Source organism: Lissotriton vulgaris, chromosome 5, assembly GCF_964263255.1.
Source record: "Lissotriton vulgaris chromosome 5, aLisVul1.2, whole genome shotgun sequence".
NCBI classification, from domain to species: Eukaryota; Metazoa; Chordata; class Amphibia; order Caudata; family Salamandridae; genus Lissotriton; species Lissotriton vulgaris.
Window position 1 is genome coordinate 737,186,863 of NC_141693.1, and position 21,085 is coordinate 737,207,947.

The following is a 21,085-nucleotide window of genomic DNA, read 5'->3' on the forward strand; positions in this document are numbered from 1 at the left end:
ATTCTTGCTTTAGCTTTATGATATCAGAGCACCAGTGGACCAATTGTTCTTGTGGGAGCTGACCACACAGGAGGATGAGATTTCAGAAGTTATGCAGTAGGTTACTATCTGTGTTTGTAAGGCAAGTAGGAGGGGGAATGGTAAAGGACGCTGAACCACTCAAAGCATAGGGGCCTTTTTGAAAGTGGGCTGGGGATACAAAAATAGAGATTATCCCTGACACCAATCCATCTAGAGTGTCAGAGCCCAACATGCAAAGTGCAGGGGAAGTGGTTAAATGAGCTTTCTTCCGTGAGAAGGAAACACTATCGTTCTAAAGTGAGATAGTGCATTTCAACCTCAAAGGCAGCAAATTCCTCAAATGGAACATTGCTAGCGCCAAGATCTAAAGCAGGCTTTCGTAGTGTTGAAGGTAGTCAGTTTTTTTTAAATATCATGACCAACACAATGTGATCCATATTACTTCCATATTGACAGAAAATATATTCAGGCACAGGCTCCCAATAGAAGGTAATGAGGACATTCAAATGCTGTGAACGTCTTTTTAATGCCTAAAGGAATGATTGTGAGTTTTACTTACCATATAAATTGGTCAAATGATGCCGGATGCCGGAAGACTTGCTTTTTTTTTTTTCTCCAGTCTCGGAAACGCAGAGAAATTCTGTGGTGAAACACTGCCCCTGCTGGCCATTCGGTATAATCTGCAGATGGAAAAGTCCACTGTTAGAACAATTTTTACAAAGGGTAAACAGATCAATACTATGGAGTCTATATTATTGTGAAAATCAACAGCTCATTAGAAAATCAAATCCCAATTAGTGTTTTTAACCTCCCATACTTCTTTGAATCCCACGCCTCACTTGCTAACACTCTCTAAACAACTGTAGCACATACATTGGGACACAGATATATTGATCTTTTTGCCAGCCAAGTGGCGGTGAACCCTTCTGAATTCATTTGTTTTAGGATATGGTACACTGGTAGAAATTAAGCCAGCTGATAAGTTGAGAGAGGAAGGGTTATGCTACAGTTAATGGGAATAATAAAATCAATGAATAGCATATTTACCATCCTCATTTTAGCCAATTTCTACCAGTTCAGCAATAGTAAAGTTGAGACTCTTCTGCTCAAACGTACGTTCATACAAATTCAGAAGTCTCAAAAAAGGCCCCAATTTCTTTCATCTTAACATCTTAGTTTGCAGTAGGGCATCCTGTCTACCCTACTACTCATTTAATTACCAAGAAGAACGTATCCTACTGTTTAATAGGCAACAGAGTGGCCCTCATGTCAGACAACATCTTGTTTTTGCTTTATGATGTCAGCTTGCTAGGCAACAGAGTGGCCCTCAGGTCAGACAACATTCTTGCTTTAGCTTTATGATATCAGAGCACCAGTGGACAAATTGTTCTTGTGGGAGCTGACCACACAGGAGGATGAGATTTCAGAAGTTATGCAGTAGGTTACTATCTGTGTTTGTAAGGCAAGTAGGAGGGGGAATGGTAAAGGACGCTGAACCATTCAAAGCATAGGGGCCTTTTTGAAAGTGGGCTGGGGATACAAAAATAGAGATTATCCCTGACACCAATCCATCTAGAGTGTCAGAGCCCAACATGCAAAGTGCAGGGGAAGTGGTTAAATGAGCTTTCTTCCGTGAGAATCAAACACTATCGTTCTAAAGTGAGATAGTGCATTTCAACCTCAAAGGCAGCAAATTCCTCAAATGGAACATTGCTAGCGCCAGGATCTAAAGCAGGCTTTCGTAGTGTTGAAGGTAGTCAGTTTTTTTTAAATATCATGACCAACACAATGTGATCCATATTACTTCCATATTGACAGAAAATATATTCAGGCACAGGCTCCCAATAGAAGGTAATGAGGACATTCAAATGCTGTGAGCGTCTTTTTAATGCCTAAAGGAATGATTGTGAGTTTTACTTACCATATAAATTGGTCAAATGATGCCGTATGCCGGAAGACTTGCTTTTTTTTTTTTCTTCAGTCTCGGCAACGCAGAGAAATTCTGTGGTGAAACACTGCCCCTGCTGGCCATTCGGTATAATCTGCAGATGGAAAAGTCCACTGTTAGAACAATTTTTACAAAGGGTACACAGATCAATACTATGGAGTCTATATTATTGTGAAAATCAACAGCTCATTAGAAAATCAAATCCCAATTAGTGTTTTTAACCTCCCATACTTCTTTGAATCCCACGCCTCACTTGCTAACACTCTCTAAACAACTGTAGCACATACATTGGGACACAGATATATTGATCTTTTTGCCAGCCAAGTGGCGGTGAACCCTTCTGAATTCATTTGTTTTAGGATATGGTACACTGGTAGAAATTAAGCCAGCTGATAAGTTGAGAGAGGAAGGGTTATGCTACAGTTAATGGGAATAATAAAATCAATGAATAGCATATTTACCATCCTCATTTTAGCCAATTTCTACCAGTTCAGCAATAGTAAAGTTGAGACTCTTCTGCTCAAACGTACGTTCATACAAATTCAGAAGTCTCAAAAAATGCCCCAATTTCTTTCATCTTAACATCTTAGTTTGCAGTAGGGCATCCTGTCTACCCTACTACTCATTTAATTACCAAGAAGAATGTATCCTACTGTTTAATAGGCAACAGAGTGGCCCTCATGTCAGACAACATCTTGTTTTTGCTTTATGATGTCAGCTTGCTAGGCAACAGAGTGGCCCTCAGGTCAGACAACATTCTTGCTTTAGCTTTATGATATCAGAGCACCAGTGGACCAATTGTTCTTGTGGGAGCTGACCACACAGGAGGATGAGATTTCAGAAGTTATGCAGTAGGTTACTATCTGTGTTTGTAAGGCAAGTAGGAGGGGGAATGGTAAAGGACGCTGAACCACTCAAAGCATAGGGGCCTTTTTGAAAGTGGGCTGGGGATACAAAAATAGAGATTATCCCTGACACCAATCCATCTAGAGTGTCAGAGCCCAACATGCAAAGTGCAGGGGAAGTGGTTAAATGAGCTTTCTTCCGTGAGAATCAAACACTATCGTTCTAAAGTGAGATAGTGCATTTCAACCTCAAAGGCAGCAAATTCCTCAAATGGAACATTGCTAGCGCCAGGATCTAAAGCAGGCTTTCGTAGTGTTGAAGGTAGTCAGTTTTTTTTAAATATCATGACCAACACAATGTGATCCATATTACTTCCATATTGACAGAAAATATATTCAGGCACAGGCTCCCAATAGAAGGTAATGAGGACATTCAAATGCTGTGAACGTCTTTTTAATGCCTAAAGGAATGATTGTGAGTTTTACTTACCATATAAATTGGTCAAATGATGCCGTATGCCGGAAGACTTGCTTTTTTTTTTTTCTTCAGTCTCGGCAACGCAGAGAAATTCTGTGGTGAAACACTGCCCCTGCTGGCCATTCGGTATAATCTGCAGATGGAAAAGTCCACTGTTAGAACAATTTTTACAAAGGGTAAACAGATCAATACTATGGAGTCTATATTATTGTGAAAATCAACAGCTCATTAGAAAATCAAATCCCAATTAGTGTTTTTAACCTCCCATACTTCTTTGAATCCCACGCCTCACTTGCTAACACTCTCTAAACAACTGTAGCACATACATTGGGACACAGATATATTGATCTTTTTGCCAGCCAAGTGGCAGTGAACCCTTCTGAATTCATTTGTTTTAGGATATGGTACCCTGGTAGAAATTAAGCCAGCTGATAAGTTGAGAGAGGAAGGGTTATGCTACAGTTAATGGGAATAATAAAATCAATGAATAGCATATTTACCATCCTCATTTTAGCCAATTTCTACCAGTTCAGCAATAGTAAAGTTGAGACTCTTCTGCTCAAACGTACGTTCATACAAATTCAGAAGTCTCAAAAAATGCCCCAATTTCTTTCATCTTAACATCTTAGTTTGCAGTAGGGCATCCTGTCTACCCTACTACTCATTTAATTACCAAGAAGAATGTATCCTACTGTTTAATAGGCAACAGAGTGGCCCTCATGTCAGACAACATCTTGTTTTTGCTTTATGATGTCAGCTTGCTAGGCAACAGAGTGGCCCTCAGGTCAGACAACATTCTTGCTTTAGCTTTATGATATCAGAGCACCAGTGGACCAATTGTTCTTGTGGGAGCTGACCACACAGGAGGATGAGATTTCAGAAGTTATGCAGTAGGTTACTATCTGTGTTTGTAAGGCAAGTAGGAGGGGAATGGTAAAGGACGCTGAACCACTCAAAGCATAGGGGCCTTTTTGAAAGTGGGCTGGGGATACAAAAATAGAGATTATCCCTGACACCAATCCATCTAGAGTGTCAGAGCCCAACATGCAAAGTGCAGGGGAAGTGGTTAAATGAGCTTTCTTCCGTGAGAAGGAAACACTATCGTTCTAAAGTGAGATAGTGCATTTCAACCTCAAAGGCAGCAAATTCCTCAAATGGAACATTGCTAGCGCCAAGATCTAAAGCAGGCTTTCGTAGTGTTGAAGGTAGTCAGTTTTTTTTAAATATCATGACCAACACAATGTGATCCATATTACTTCCATATTGACAGAAAATATATTCAGGCACAGGCTCCCAATAGAAGGTAATGAGGACATTCAAATGCTGTGAACGTCTTTTTAATGCCTAAAGGAATGATTGTGAGTTTTACTTACCATATAAATTGGTCAAATGATGCCGTATGCCGGAAGACTTGCTTTTTTTTTTTCTTCAGTCTCGGCAACGCAGAGAAATTCTGTGGTGAAACACTGCCCCTGCTGGCCATTCGGTATAATCTGCAGATGGAAAAGTCCACTGTTAGAACAATTTTTACAAAGGGTAAACAGATCAATACTATGGAGTCTATATTATTGTGAAAATCAACAGCTCATTAGAAAATCAAATCCCAATTAGTGTTTTTAACCTCCCATACTTCTTTGAATCCCACGCCTCACTTGCTAACAGTCTCTAAACAACTGTAGCACATACATTGGGACACAGATATATTGATCTTTTTGCCAGCCAAGTGGCGGTGAACCCTTCTGAATTCATTTGTTTTAGGATATGGTACACTGGTAGAAATTAAGCCAGCTGATAAGTTGAGAGAGGAAGGGTTATGCTACAGTTAATGGGAATAATAAAATCAATGAATAGCATATTTACCATCCTCATTTTAGCCAATTTCTACCAGTTCAGCAATAGTAAAGTTGAGACTCTTCTGCTCAAACGTACGTTCATACAAATTCAGAAGTCTCAAAAAAGGCCCCAATTTCTTTCATCTTAACATCTTAGTTTGCAGTAGGGCATCCTGTCTACCCTACTACTCATTTAATTACCAAGAAGAACGTATCCTACTGTTTAATAGGCAACAGAGTGGCCCTCATGTCAGACAACATCTTGTTTTTGCTTTATGATGTCAGCTTGCTAGGCAACAGAGTGGCCCTCAGGTCAGACAACATTCTTGCTTTAGCTTTATGATATCAGAGCACCAGTGGACAAATTGTTCTTGTGGGAGCTGACCACACAGGAGGATGAGATTTCAGAAGTTATGCAGTAGGTTACTATCTGTGTTTGTAAGGCAAGTAGGAGGGGGAATGGTAAAGGACGCTGAACCACTCAAAGCATAGGGGCCTTTTTGAAAGTGGGCTGGGGATACAAAAATAGAGATTATCCCTGACACCAATCCATCTAGAGTGTCAGAGCCCAACATGCAAAGTGCAGGGGAAGTGGTTAAATGAGCTTTCTTCCGTGAGAATCAAACACTATCGTTCTAAAGTGAGATAGTGCATTTCAACCTCAAAGGCAGCAAATTCCTCAAATGGAACATTGCTAGCGCCAGGATCTAAAGCAGGCTTTCGTAGTGTTGAAGGTAGTCAGTTTTTTTAAAATATCATGACCAACACAATGTGATCCATATTACTTCCATATTGACAGAAAATATATTCAGGCACAGGCTCCCAATAGAAGGTAATGAGGACATTCAAATGCTGTGAACGTCTTTTTAATGCCTAAAGGAATGATTGTGAGTTTTACTTACCATATAAATTGGTCAAATGATGCCGTATGCCGGAAGACTTGCTTTTTTTTTTTCTTCAGTCTCGGCAACGCAGAGAAATTCTGTGGTGAAACACTGCCCCTGCTGGCCATTCGGTATAATCTGCAGATGGAAAAGTCCACTGTTAGAACAATTTTTACAAAGGGTAAACAGATCAATACTATGGAGTCTATATTATTGTGAAAATCAACAGCTCATTAGAAAATCAAATCCCAATTAGTGTTTTTAACCTCCCATACTTCTTTGAATCCCACGCCTCACTTGCTAACACTCTCTAAACAACTGTAGCACATACATTGGGACACAGATATATTGATCTTTTTGCCAGCCAAGTGGCGGTGAACCCTTCTGAATTCATTTGTTTTAGGATATGGTACACTGGTAGAAATTAAGCCAGCTGATAAGTTGAGAGAGGAAGGGTTATGCTACAGTTAATGGGAATAATAAAATCAATGAATAGCATATTTACCATCCTCATTTTAGCCAATTTCTACCAGTTCAGCAATAGTAAAGTTGAGACTCTTCTGCTCAAACGTACGTTCATACAAATTCAGAAGTCTCAAAAAATGCCCCAATTTCTTTCATCTTAACATCTTAGTTTGCAGTAGGGCATCCTGTCTACCCTACTACTCATTTAATTACCAAGAAGAATGTATCCTACTGTTTAATAGGCAACAGAGTGGCCCTCATGTCAGACAACATCTTGTTTTTGCTTTATGATGTCAGCTTGCTAGGCAACAGAGTGGCCCTCAGGTCAGACAACATTCTTGCTTTAGCTTTATGATATCAGAGCACCAGTGGACCAATTGTTCTTGTGGGAGCTGACCACACAGGAGGATGAGATTTCAGAAGTTATGCAGTAGGTTACTATCTGTGTTTGTAAGGCAAGTAGGAGGGGGAATGGTAAAGGACGCTGAACCACTCAAAGCATAGGGGCCTTTTTGAAAGTGGGCTGGGGATACAAAAATAGAGATTATCCCTGACACCAATCCATCTAGAGTGTCAGAGCCCAACATGCAAAGTGCAGGGGAAGTGGTTAAATGAGCTTTCTTCCGTGAGAATCAAACACTATCGTTCTAAAGTGAGATAGTGCATTTCAACCTCAAAGGCAGCAAATTCCTCAAATGGAACATTGCTAGCGCCAGGATCTAAAGCAGGCTTTCGTAGTGTTGAAGGTAGTCAGTTTTTTTTAAATATCATGACCAACACAATGTGATCCATATTACTTCCATATTGACAGAAAATATATTCAGGCACAGGCTCCCAATAGAAGGTAATGAGGACATTCAAATGCTGTGAACGTCTTTTTAATGCCTAAAGGAATGATTGTGAGTTTTACTTACCATATAAATTGGTCAAATGATGCTGTATGCCGGAAGACTTGCTTTTTTTTTTTTCTTCAGTCTCGGCAACGCAGAGAAATTCTGTGGTGAAACACTGCCCCTGCTGGCCATTCGGTATAATCTGCAGATGGAAAAGTCCACTGTTAGAACAATTTTTACAAAGGGTAAACAGATCAATACTATGGAGTCTATATTATTGTGAAAATCAACAGCTCATTAGAAAATCAAATCCCAATTAATGTTTTTAACCTCCCATACTTCTTTGAATCCCACGCCTCACTTGCTAACACTCTCTAAACAACTGTAGCACATACATTGGGACACAGATATATTGATCTTTTTGCCAGCCAAGTGGCGGTGAACCCTTCTGAATTCATTTGTTTTAGGATATGGTAAACTGGTAGAAATTAAGCCAGCTGATAAGTTGAGAGAGGAAGGGTTATGCTACAGTTAATGGGAATAATAAAATCAATGAATAGCATATTTACCATCCTCATTTTAGCCAATTTCTACCAGTTCAGCAATAGTAAAGTTGAGACTCTTCTGCTCAAACGTACGTTCATACAAATTCAGAAGTCTCAAAAAATGCCCCAATTTCTTTCATCTTAACATCTTAGTTTGCAGTAGGGCATCCTGTCTACCCTACTACTCATTTAATTACCAAGAAGAATGTATCCTACTGTTTAATAGGCAACAGAGTGGCCCTCATGTCAGACAACATCTTGTTTTTGCTTTATGATGTCAGCTTGCTAGGCAACAGAGTGGCCCTCAGGTCAGACAACATTCTTGCTTTAGCTTTATGATATCAGAGCACCAGTGGACCAATTGTTCTTGTGGGAGCTGACCACACAGGAGGATGAGATTTCAGAAGTTATGCAGTAGGTTACTATCTGTGTTTGTAAGGCAAGTAGGAGGGGGAATGGTAAAGGACGCTGAACCACTCAAAGCATAGGGGCCTTTTTGAAAGTGGGCTGGGGATACAAAAATAGAGATTATCCCTGACACCAATCCATCTAGAGTGTCAGATCCCAACATGCAAAGTGCAGGGGAAGTGGTTAAATGAGCTTTCTTCCGTGAGAATCAAACACTATCGTTCTAAAGTGAGATAGTGCATTTCAACCTCAAAGGCAGCAAATTCCTCAAATGGAACATTGCTAGCGCCAGGATCTAAAGCAGGCTTTCGTAGTGTTGAAGGTAGTCAGTTTTTTTTAAATATCATGACCAACACAATGTGATCCATATTACTTCCATATTGACAGAAAATATATTCAGGCACAGGCTCCCAATAGAAGGTAATGAGGACATTCAAATGCTGTGAACGTCTTTTTAATGCCTAAAGGAATGATTGTGAGTTTTACTTACCATATAAATTGGTCAAATGATGCTGTATGCCGGAAGACTTGCTTTTTTTTTTTTCTTCAGTCTCGGCAACGCAGAGAAATTCTGTGGTGAAACACTGCCCCTGCTGGCCATTCGGTATAATCTGCAGATGGAAAAGTCCACTGTTAGAACAATTTTTACAAAGGGTAAACAGATCAATACTATGGAGTCTATATTATTGTGAAAATCAACAGCTCATTAGAAAATCAAATCCCAATTAATGTTTTTAACCTCCCATACTTCTTTGAATCCCACGCCTCACTTGCTAACACTCTCTAAACAACTGTAGCACATACATTGGGACACAGATATATTGATCTTTTTGCCAGCCAAGTGGCGGTGAACCCTTCTGAATTCATTTGTTTTAGGATATGGTACACTGGTAGAAATTAAGCCAGCTGATAAGTTGAGAGAGGAAGGGTTATGCTACAGTTAATGGGAATAATAAAATCAATGAATAGCATATTTACCATCCTCATTTTAGCCAATTTCTACCAGTTCAGCAATAGTAAAGTTGAGACTCTTCTGCTCAAACGTACGTTCATACAAATTCAGAAGTCTCAAAAAATGCCCCAATTTCTTTCATCTTAACATCTTAGTTTGCAGTAGGGCATCCTGTCTACCCTACTACTCATTTAATTACCAAGAAGAATGTATCCTACTGTTTAATAGGCAACAGAGTGGCCCTCATGTCAGACAACATCTTGTTTTTGCTTTATGATGTCAGCTTGCTAGGCAACAGAGTGGCCCTCAGGTCAGACAACATTCTTGCTTTAGCTTTATGATATCAGAGCACCAGTGGACAAATTGTTCTTGTGGGAGCTGACCACACAGGAGGATGAGATTTCAGAAGTTATGCAGTAGGTTACTATCTGTGTTTGTAAGGCAAGTAGGAGGGGGAATGGTAAAGGACGCTGAACCACTCAAAGCATAGGGGCCTTTTTGAAAGTGGGCTGGGGATACAAAAATAGAGATTATCCCTGACACCAATTCATCTAGAGTGTCAGAGCCCAACATGCAAAGTGCAGGGGAAGTGGTTAAATGAGCTTTCTTCCGTGAGAATCAAACACTATCGTTCTAAAGTGAGATAGTGCATTTCAACCTCAAAGGCAGCAAATTCCTCAAATGGAACATTGCTAGCGCCAGGATCTAAAGCAGGCTTTCGTAGTGTTGAAGGTAGTCAGTTTTTTTTAAATATCATGACCAACACAATGTGATCCATATTACTTCCATATTGACAGAAAATATATTCAGGCACAGGCTCCCAATAGAAGGTAATGAGGACATTCAAATGCTGTGAGCGTCTTTTTAATGCCTAAAGGAATGATTGTGAGTTTTACTTACCATATAAATTGGTCAAATGATGCTGTATGCCGGAAGACTTGCTTTTTTTTTTTTCTTCAGTCTCGGCAACGCAGAGAAATTCTGTGGTGAAACACTGCCCCTGCTGGCCATTCGGTATAATCTGCAGATGGAAAAGTCCACTGTTAGAACAATTTTTACAAAGGGTAAACAGATCAATACTATGGAGTCTATATTATTGTGAAAATCAACAGCTCATTAGAAAATCAAATCCCAATTAATGTTTTTAACCTCCCATACTTCTTTGAATCCCACGCCTCACTTGCTAACACTCTCTAAACAACTGTAGCACATACATTGGGACACAGATATATTGATCTTTTTGCCAGCCAAGTGGCGGTGAACCCTTCTGAATTCATTTGTTTTAGGATATGGTACACTGGTAGAAATTAAGCCAGCTGATAAGTTGAGAGAGGAAGGGTTATGCTACAGTTAATGGGAATAATAAAATCAATGAATAGCATATTTACCATCCTCATTTTAGCCAATTTCTACCAGTTCAGCAATAGTAAAGTTGAGACTCTTCTGCTCAAACGTACGTTCATACAAATTCAGAAGTCTCAAAAAATGCCCCAATTTCTTTCATCTTAACATCTTAGTTTGCAGTAGGGCATCCTGTCTACCCTACTACTCATTTAATTACCAAGAAGAATGTATCCTACTGTTTAATAGGCAACAGAGTGGCCCTCATGTCAGACAACATCTTGTTTTTGCTTTATGATGTCAGCTTGCTAGGCAACAGAGTGGCCCTCAGGTCAGACAACATTCTTGCTTTAGCTTTATGATATCAGAGCACCAGTGGACAAATTGTTCTTGTGGGAGCTGACCACACAGGAGGATGAGATTTCAGAAGTTATGCAGTAGGTTACTATCTGTGTTTGTAAGGCAAGTAGGAGGGGGAATGGTAAAGGACGCTGAACCACTCAAAGCATAGGGGCCTTTTTGAAAGTGGGCTGGGGATACAAAAATAGAGATTATCCCTGACACCAATTCATCTAGAGTGTCAGAGCCCAACATGCAAAGTGCAGGGGAAGTGGTTAAATGAGCTTTCTTCCGTGAGAATCAAACACTATCGTTCTAAAGTGAGATAGTGCATTTCAACCTCAAAGGCAGCAAATTCCTCAAATGGAACATTGCTAGCGCCAGGATCTAAAGCAGGCTTTCGTAGTGTTGAAGGTAGTCAGTTTTTTTTAAATATCATGACCAACACAATGTGATCCATATTACTTCCATATTGACAGAAAATATATTCAGGCACAGGCTCCCAATAGAAGGTAATGAGGACATTCAAATGCTGTGAGCGTCTTTTTAATGCCTAAAGGAATGATTGTGAGTTTTACTTACCATATAAATTGGTCAAATGATGCCGTATGCCGGAAGACTTGCTTTTTTTTTTTTCTTCAGTCTCGGCAACGCAGAGAAATTCTGTGGTGAAACACTGCCCCTGCTGGCCATTCGGTATAATCTGCAGATGGAAAAGTCCACTGTTAGAACAATTTTTACAAAGGGTAAACAGATCAATACTATGGAGTCTATATTATTGTGAAAATCAACAGCTCATTAGAAAATCAAATCCCAATTAATGTTTTTAACCTCCCATACTTCTTTGAATCCCACGCCTCACTTGCTAACACTCTCTAAACAACTGTAGCACATACATTGGGACACAGATATATTGATCTTTTTGCCAGCCAAGTGGCGGTGAACCCTTCTGAATTCATTTGTTTTAGGATATGGTACACTGGTAGAAATTAAGCCAGCTGATAAGTTGAGAGAGGAAGGGTTATGCTACAGTTAATGGGAATAATAAAATCAATGAATAGCATATTTACCATCCTCATTTTAGCCAATTTCTACCAGTTCAGCAATAGTAAAGTTGAGACTCTTCTGCTCAAACGTACGTTCATACAAATTCAGAAGTCTCAAAAAATGCCCCAATTTCTTTCATCTTAACATCTTAGTTTGCAGTAGGGCATCCTGTCTACCCTACTACTCATTTAATTACCAAGAAGAATGTATCCTACTGTTTAATAGGCAACAGAGTGGCCCTCATGTCAGACAACATCTTGTTTTTGCTTTATGATGTCAGCTTGCTAGGCAACAGAGTGGCCCTCAGGTCAGACAACATTCTTGCTTTAGCTTTATGATATCAGAGCACCAGTGGACAAATTGTTCTTGTGGGAGCTGACCACACAGGAGGATGAGATTTCAGAAGTTATGCAGTAGGTTACTATCTGTGTTTGTAAGGCAAGTAGGAGGGGGAATGGTAAAGGACGCTGAACCACTCAAAGCATAGGGGCCTTTTTGAAAGTGGGCTGGGGATACAAAAATAGAGATTATCCCTGACACCAATTCATCTAGAGTGTCAGAGCCCAACATGCAAAGTGCAGGGGAAGTGGTTAAATGAGCTTTCTTCCGTGAGAATCAAACACTATCGTTCTAAAGTGAGATAGTGCATTTCAACCTCAAAGGCAGCAAATTCCTCAAATGGAACATTGCTAGCGCCAGGATCTAAAGCAGGCTTTCGTAGTGTTGAAGGTAGTCAGTTTTTTTTAAATATCATGACCAACACAATGTGATCCATATTACTTCCATATTGACAGAAAATATATTCAGGCACAGGCTCCCAATAGAAGGTAATGAGGACATTCAAATGCTGTGAGCGTCTTTTTAATGCCTAAAGGAATGATTGTGAGTTTTACTTACCATATAAATTGGTCAAATGATGCCGTATGCCGGAAGACTTGCTTTTTTTTTTTCTTCAGTCTCGGCAACGCAGAGAAATTCTGTGGTGAAACACTGCCCCTGCTGGCCATTCGGTATAATCTGCAGATGGAAAAGTCCACTGTTAGAACAATTTTTACAAAGGGTAAACAGATCAATACTATGGAGTCTATATTATTGTGAAAATCAACAGCTCATTAGAAAATCAAATCCCAATTAATGTTTTTAACCTCCCATACTTCTTTGAATCCCACGCCTCACTTGCTAACACTCTCTAAACAACTGTAGCACATACATTGGGACACAGATATATTGATCTTTTTGCCAGCCAAGTGGCGGTGAACCCTTCTGAATTCATTTGTTTTAGGATATGGTACACTGGTAGAAATTAAGCCAGCTGATAAGTTGAGAGAGGAAGGGTTATGCTACAGTTAATGGGAATAATAAAATCAATGAATAGCATATTTACCATCCTCATTTTAGCCAATTTCTACCAGTTCAGCAATAGTAAAGTTGAGACTCTTCTGCTCAAACGTACGTTCATACAAATTCAGAAGTCTCAAAAAATGCCCCAATTTCTTTCATCTTAACATCTTAGTTTGCAGTAGGGCATCCTGTCTACCCTACTACTCATTTAATTACCAAGAAGAATGTATCCTACTGTTTAATAGGCAACAGAGTGGCCCTCATGTCAGACAACATCTTGTTTTTGCTTTATGATGTCAGCTTGCTAGGCAACAGAGTGGCCCTCAGGTCAGACAACATTCTTGCTTTAGCTTTATGATATCAGAGCACCAGTGGACAAATTGTTCTTGTGGGAGCTGACCACACAGGAGGATGAGATTTCAGAAGTTATGCAGTAGGTTACTATCTGTGTTTGTAAGGCAAGTAGGAGGGGGAATGGTAAAGGACGCTGAACCACTCAAAGCATAGGGGCCTTTTTGAAAGTGGGCTGGGGATACAAAAATAGAGATTATCCCTGACACCAATTCATCTAGAGTGTCAGAGCCCAACATGCAAAGTGCAGGGGAAGTGGTTAAATGAGCTTTCTTCCGTGAGAATCAAACACTATCGTTCTAAAGTGAGATAGTGCATTTCAACCTCAAAGGCAGCAAATTCCTCAAATGGAACATTGCTAGCGCCAGGATCTAAAGCAGGCTTTCGTAGTGTTGAAGGTAGTCAGTTTTTTTTAAATATCATGACCAACACAATGTGATCCATATTACTTCCATATTGACAGAAAATATATTCAGGCACAGGCTTCCAATAGAAGGTAATGAGGACATTCAAATGCTGTGAGCGTCTTTTTAATGCCTAAAGGAATGATTGTGAGTTTTACTTACCATATAAATTGGTCAAATGATGCCGTATGCCGGAAGACTTGCTTTTTTTTTTTTCTTCAGTCTCGGCAACGCAGAGAAATTCTGTGGTGAAACACTGCCCCTGCTGGCCATTCGGTATAATCTGCAGATGGAAAAGTCCACTGTTAGAACAATTTTTACAAAGGGTAAACAGATCAATACTATGGAGTCTATATTATTGTGAAAATCAACAGCTCATTAGAAAATCAAATCCCAATTAATGTTTTTAACCTCCCATACTTCTTTGAATCCCACGCCTCACTTGCTAACACTCTCTAAACAACTGTAGCACATACATTGGGACACAGATATATTGATCTTTTTGCCAGCCAAGTGGCGGTGAACCCTTCTGAATTCATTTGTTTTAGGATATGGTACACTGGTAGAAATTAAGCCAGCTGATAAGTTGAGAGAGGAAGGGTTATGCTACAGTTAATGGGAATAATAAAATCAATGAATAGCATATTTACCATCCTCATTTTAGCCAATTTCTACCAGTTCAGCAATAGTAAAGTTGAGACTCTTCTGCTCAAACGTACGTTCATACAAATTCAGAAGTCTCAAAAAATGCCCCAATTTCTTTCATCTTAACATCTTAGTTTGCAGTAGGGCATCCTGTCTACCCTACTACTCATTTAATTACCAAGAAGAATGTATCCTACTGTTTAATAGGCAACAGAGTGGCCCTCATGTCAGACAACATCTTGTTTTTGCTTTATGATGTCAGCTTGCTAGGCAACAGAGTGGCCCTCAGGTCAGACAACATTCTTGCTTTAGCTTTATGATATCAGAGCACCAGTGGACAAATTGTTCTTGTGGGAGCTGACCACACAGGAGGATGAGATTTCAGAAGTTATGCAGTAGGTTACTATCTGTGTTTGTAAGGCAAGTAGGAGGGGGAATGGTAAAGGACGCTGAACCACTCAAAGCATAGGGGCCTTTTTGAAAGTGGGCTGGGGATACAAAAATAGAGATTATCCCTGACACCAATTCATCTAGAGTGTCAGAGCCCAACATGCAAAGTGCAGGGGAAGTGGTTAAATGAGCTTTCTTCCGTGAGAATCAAACACTATCGTTCTAAAGTGAGATAGTGCATTTCAACCTCAAAGGCAGCAAATTCCTCAAATGGAACATTGCTAGCGCCAGGATCTAAAGCAGGCTTTCGTAGTGTTGAAGGTAGTCAGTTTTTTTTAAATATCATGACCAACACAATGTGATCCATATTACTTCCATATTGACAGAAAATATATTCAGGCACAGGCTCCCAATAGAAGGTAATGAGGACATTCAAATGCTGTGAGCGTCTTTTTAATGCCTAAAGGAATGATTGTGAGTTTTACTTACCATATAAATTGGTCAAATGATGCCGTATGCCGGAAGACTTGCTTTTTTTTTTTTCTTCAGTCTCGGCAACGCAGAGAAATTCTGTGGTGAAACACTGCCCCTGCTGGCCATTCGGTATAATCTGCAGATGGAAAAGTCCACTGTTAGAACAATTTTTACAAAGGGTAAACAGATCAATACTATGGAGTCTATATTATTGTGAAAATCAACAGCTCATTAGAAAATCAAATCCCAATTAATGTTTTTAACCTCCCATACTTCTTTGAATCCCACGCCTCACTTGCTAACACTCTCTAAACAACTGTAGCACATACATTGGGACACAGATATATTGATCTTTTTGCCAGCCAAGTGGCGGTGAACCCTTCTGAATTCATTTGTTTTAGGATATGGTACACTGGTAGAAATTAAGCCAGCTGATAAGTTGAGAGAGGAAGGGTTATGCTACAGTTAATGGGAATAATAAAATCAATGAATAGCATATTTACCATCCTCATTTTAGCCAATTTCTACCAGTTCAGCAATAGTAAAGTTGAGACTCTTCTGCTCAAACGTACGTTCATACAAATTCAGAAGTCTCAAAAAATGCCCCAATTTCTTTCATCTTAACATCTTAGTTTGCAGTAGGGCATCCTGTCTACCCTACTACTCATTTAATTACCAAGAAGAATGTATCCTACTGTTTAATAGGCAACAGAGTGGCCCTCATGTCAGACAACATCTTGTTTTTGCTTTATGATGTCAGCTTGCTAGGCAACAGAGTGGCCCTCAGGTCAGACAACATTCTTGCTTTAGCTTTATGATATCAGAGCACCAGTGGACAAATTGTTCTTGTGGGAGCTGACCACACAGGAGGATGAGATTTCAGAAGTTATGCAGTAGGTTACTATCTGTGTTTGTAAGGCAAGTAGGAGGGGGAATGGTAAAGGACGCTGAACCACTCAAAGCATAGGGGCCTTTTTGAAAGTGGGCTGGGGATACAAAAATAGAGATTATCCCTGACACCAATTCATCTAGAGTGTCAGAGCCCAACATGCAAAGTGCAGGGGAAGTGGTTAAATGAGCTTTCTTCCGTGAGAATCAAACACTATCGTTCTAAAGTGAGATAGTGCATTTCAACCTCAAAGGCAGCAAATTCCTCAAATGGAACATTGCTAGCGCCAGGATCTAAAGCAGGCTTTCGTAGTGTTGAAGGTAGTCAGTTTTTTTTAAATATCATGACCAACACAATGTGATCCATATTACTTCCATATTGACAGAAAATATATTCAGGCACAGGCTCCCAATAGAAGGTAATGAGGACATTCAAATGCTGTGAGCGTCTTTTTAATGCCTAAAGGAATGATTGTGAGTTTTACTTACCATATAAATTGGTCAAATGATGCCGTATGCCGGAAGACTTGCTTTTTTTTTTTCTTCAGTCTCGGCAACGCAGAGAAATTCTGTGGTGAAACACTGCCCCTGCTGGCCATTCGGTATAATCTGCAGATGGAAAAGTCCACTGTTAGAACAATTTTTACAAAGGGTAAACAGATCAATACTATGGAGTCTATATTATTGTGAAAATCAACAGCTCATTAGAAAATCAAATCCCAATTAATGTTTTTAACCTCCCATACTTCTTTGAATCCCACGCCTCACTTGCTAACACTCTCTAAACAACTGTAGCACATACATTGGGACACAGATATATTGATCTTTTTGCCAGCCAAGTGGCGGTGAACCCTTCTGAATTCATTTGTTTTAGGATATGGTACACTGGTAGAAATTAAGCCAGCTGATAAGTTGAGAGAGGAAGGGTTATGCTACAGTTAATGGGAATAATAAAATCAATGAATAGCATATTTACCATCCTCATTTTAGCCAATTTCTACCAGTTCAGCAATAGTAAAGTTGAGACTCTTCTGCTCAAACGTACGTTCATACAAATTCAGAAGTCTCAAAAAATGCCCCAATTTCTTTCATCTTAACATCTTAGTTTGCAGTAGGGCATCCTGTCTACCCTACTACTCATTTAATTACCAAGAAGAATGTATCCTACTGTTTAATAGGCAACAGAGTGGCCCTCATGTCAGACAACATCTTGTTTTTGCTTTATGATGTCAGCTTGCTAGGCAACAGAGTGGCCCTCAGGTCAGACAACATTCTTGCTTTAGCTTTATGATATCAGAGCACCAGTGGACAAATTGTTCTTGTGGGAGCTGACCACACAGGAGGATGAGATTTCAGAAGTTATGCAGTAGGTTACTATCTGTGTTTGTAAGGCAAGTAGGAGGGGGAATGGTAAAGGACGCTGAACCACTCAAAGCATAGGGGCCTTTTTGAAAGTGGGCTGGGGATACAAAAATAGAGATTATCCCTGACACCAATTCATCTAGAGTGTCAGAGCCCAACATGCAAAGTGCAGGGGAAGTGGTTAAATGAGCTTTCTTCCGTGAGAATCAAACACTATCGTTCTAAAGTGAGATAGTGCATTTCAACCTCAAAGGCAGCAAATTCCTCAAATGGAACATTGCTAGCGCCAGGATCTAAAGCAGGCTTTCGTAGTGTTGAAGGTAGTCAGTTTTTTTTAAATATCATGACCAACACAATGTGATCCATATTACTTCCATATTGACAGAAAATATATTCAGGCACAGGCTTCCAATAGAAGGTAATGAGGACATTCAAATGCTGTGAGCGTCTTTTTAATGCCTAAAGGAATGATTGTGAGTTTTACTTACCATATAAATTGGTCAAATGATGCCGTATGCCGGAAGACTTGCTTTTTTTTTTTTCTTCAGTCTCGGCAACGCAGAGAAATTCTGTGGTGAAACACTGCCCCTGCTGGCCATTCGGTATAATCTGCAGATGGAAAAGTCCACTGTTAGAACAATTTTTACAAAGGGTAAACAGATCAATACTATGGAGTCTATATTATTGTGAAAATCAACAGCTCATTAGAAAATCAAATCCCAATTAATGTTTTTAACCTCCCATACTTCTTTGAATCCCACGCCTCACTTGCTAACACTCTCTAAACAACTGTAGCACATACATTGGGACACAGATATATTGATCTTTTTGCCAGCCAAGTGGCGGTGAACCCTTCTGAATTCATTTGTTTTAGGATATGGTACACTGGTAGAAATTAAGCCAGCTGATAAGTTGAGAGAGGAAGGGTTATGCTACAGTTAATGGGAATAATAAAATCAATGAATAGCATATTTACCATCCTCATTTTAGCCAATTTCTACCAGTTCAGCAATAGTAAAGTTGAGACTCTTCTGCTCAAACGTACGTTCATACAAATTCAGAAGTCTCAAAAAATGCCCCAATTTCTTTCATCTTAACATCTTAGTTTGCAGTAGGGCATCCTGTCTACCCTACTACTCATTTAATTACCAAGAAGAATGTATCCTACTGTTTAATAGGCAACAGAGTGGCCCTCATGTCAGACAACATCTTGTTTTTGCTTTATGATGTCAGCTTGCTAGGCAACAGAGTGGCCCTCAGGTCAGACAACATTCTTGCTTTAGCTTTATGATATCAGAGCACCAGTGGACAAATTGTTCTTGTGGGAGCTGACCACACAGGAGGATGAGATTTCAGAAGTTATGCAGTAGGTTACTATCTGTGTTTGTAAGGCAAGTAGGAGGGGGAATGGTAAAGGACGCTGAACCACTCAAAGCATAGGGGCCTTTTTGAAAGTGGGCTGGGGATACAAAAATAGAGATTATCCCTGACACCAATTCATCTAGAGTGTCAGAGCCCAACATGCAAAGTGCAGGGGAAGTGGTTAAATGAGCTTTCTTCCGTGAGAATCAAACACTATCGTTCTAAAGTGAGATAGTGCATTTCAACCTCAAAGGCAGCAAATTCCTCAAATGGAACATTGCTAGCGCCAGGATCTAAAGCAGGCTTTCGTAGTGTTGAAGGTAGTCAGTTTTTTTTAAATATCATGACCAACACAATGTGATCCATATTACTTCCATATTGACAGAAAATATATTCAGGCACAGGCTCCCAATAGAAGGTAATGAGGACATTCAAATGCTGTGAGCGTCTTTTTAATGCCTAAAGGAATGATTGTGAGTTTTACTTACCATATAAATTGGTCAAATGATGCCGTATGCCGGAAGACTTGCTTTTTTTTTTTTCTTCAGTCTCGGCAACGCAGAGAAATTCTGTGGTGAAACACTGCCCCTGCTGGCCATTCGGTATAATCTGCAGATGGAAAAGTCCACTGTTAGAACAATTTTTACAAAGGGTAAACAGATCAATACTATGGAGTCTATATTATTGTGAAAATCAACAGCTCATTAGAAAATCAAATCCCAATTAATGTTTTTAACCTCCCATACTTCTTTGAATCCCACGCCTCACTTGCTAACACTCTCTAAACAACTGTAGCACATACATTGGGACACAGATATATTGATCTTTTTGCCAGCAGAGTGGCGGTGAACCCTTCTGAATTCATTTGTTTTAGGATATGGTACACTGGTAGAAATTAAGCCAGCTGATAAGTTGAGAGAGGAAGGGTTATGCTACAGTTAATGGGAATAATAAAATCAATGAATAGCATATTTACCATCCTCATTTTAGCCAATTTCTACCAGTTCAGCAATAGTAAAGTTGAGACTCTTCTGCTCAAACGTACGTTCATACAAATTCAGAAGTCTCAAAAAATGCCCCAATTTCTTTCATCTTAACATCTTAGTTTGCAGTAGGGCATCCTGTCTACCCTACTACTCATTTAATTACCAAGAAGAATGTATCCTACTGTTTAATAGGCAACAGAGTGGCCCTCATGTCAGACAACATCTTGTTTTTGCTTTATGATGTCAGCTTGCTAGGCAACAGAGTGGCCCTCAGGTCAGACAACATTCTTGCTTTAGCTTTATGATATCAGAGCACCAGTGGACAAATTGTTCTTGTGGGAGCTGACCACACAGGAGGATGAGATTTCAGAAGTTATGCAGTAGGTTACTATCTGTGTTTGTAAGGCAAGTAGGAGGGGGAATGGTAAAGGACGCTGAACCACTCAAAGCATAGGGGCCTTTTTGAAAGTGGGCTGGGGATACAAAAATAGAGATTATCCCTGACACCAATTCATCTAGAGTGTCAGAGCCCAACATGCAAAGTGCAGGGGAAGTGGTTAAATGAGCTTTCTTCCGTGAGAATCAAACACTATCGTTCTAAAGTGAGATAGTGCATTTCAACCTCAAAGGCAGCAAATTCCTCAAATGGAACATTGCTAGCGCCAGGATCTAAAGCAGGCTTTCGTAGTGTTGAAGGTAGTCAGTTTTTTTTAAATATCATGACCAACACAATGTGATCCATATTACTTCCATATTGACAGAAAATATATTCAGGCACAGGCTCCCAATAGAAGGTAATGAGGACATTCAAATGCTGTGAGCGTCTTTTTAATGCCTAAAGGAATGATTGTGAGTTTTACTTACCATATAAATTGGTCAAATGATGCCGTATGCCGGAAGACTTGCTTTTTTTTTTTTCTTCAGTCTCGGCAACGCAGAGAAAT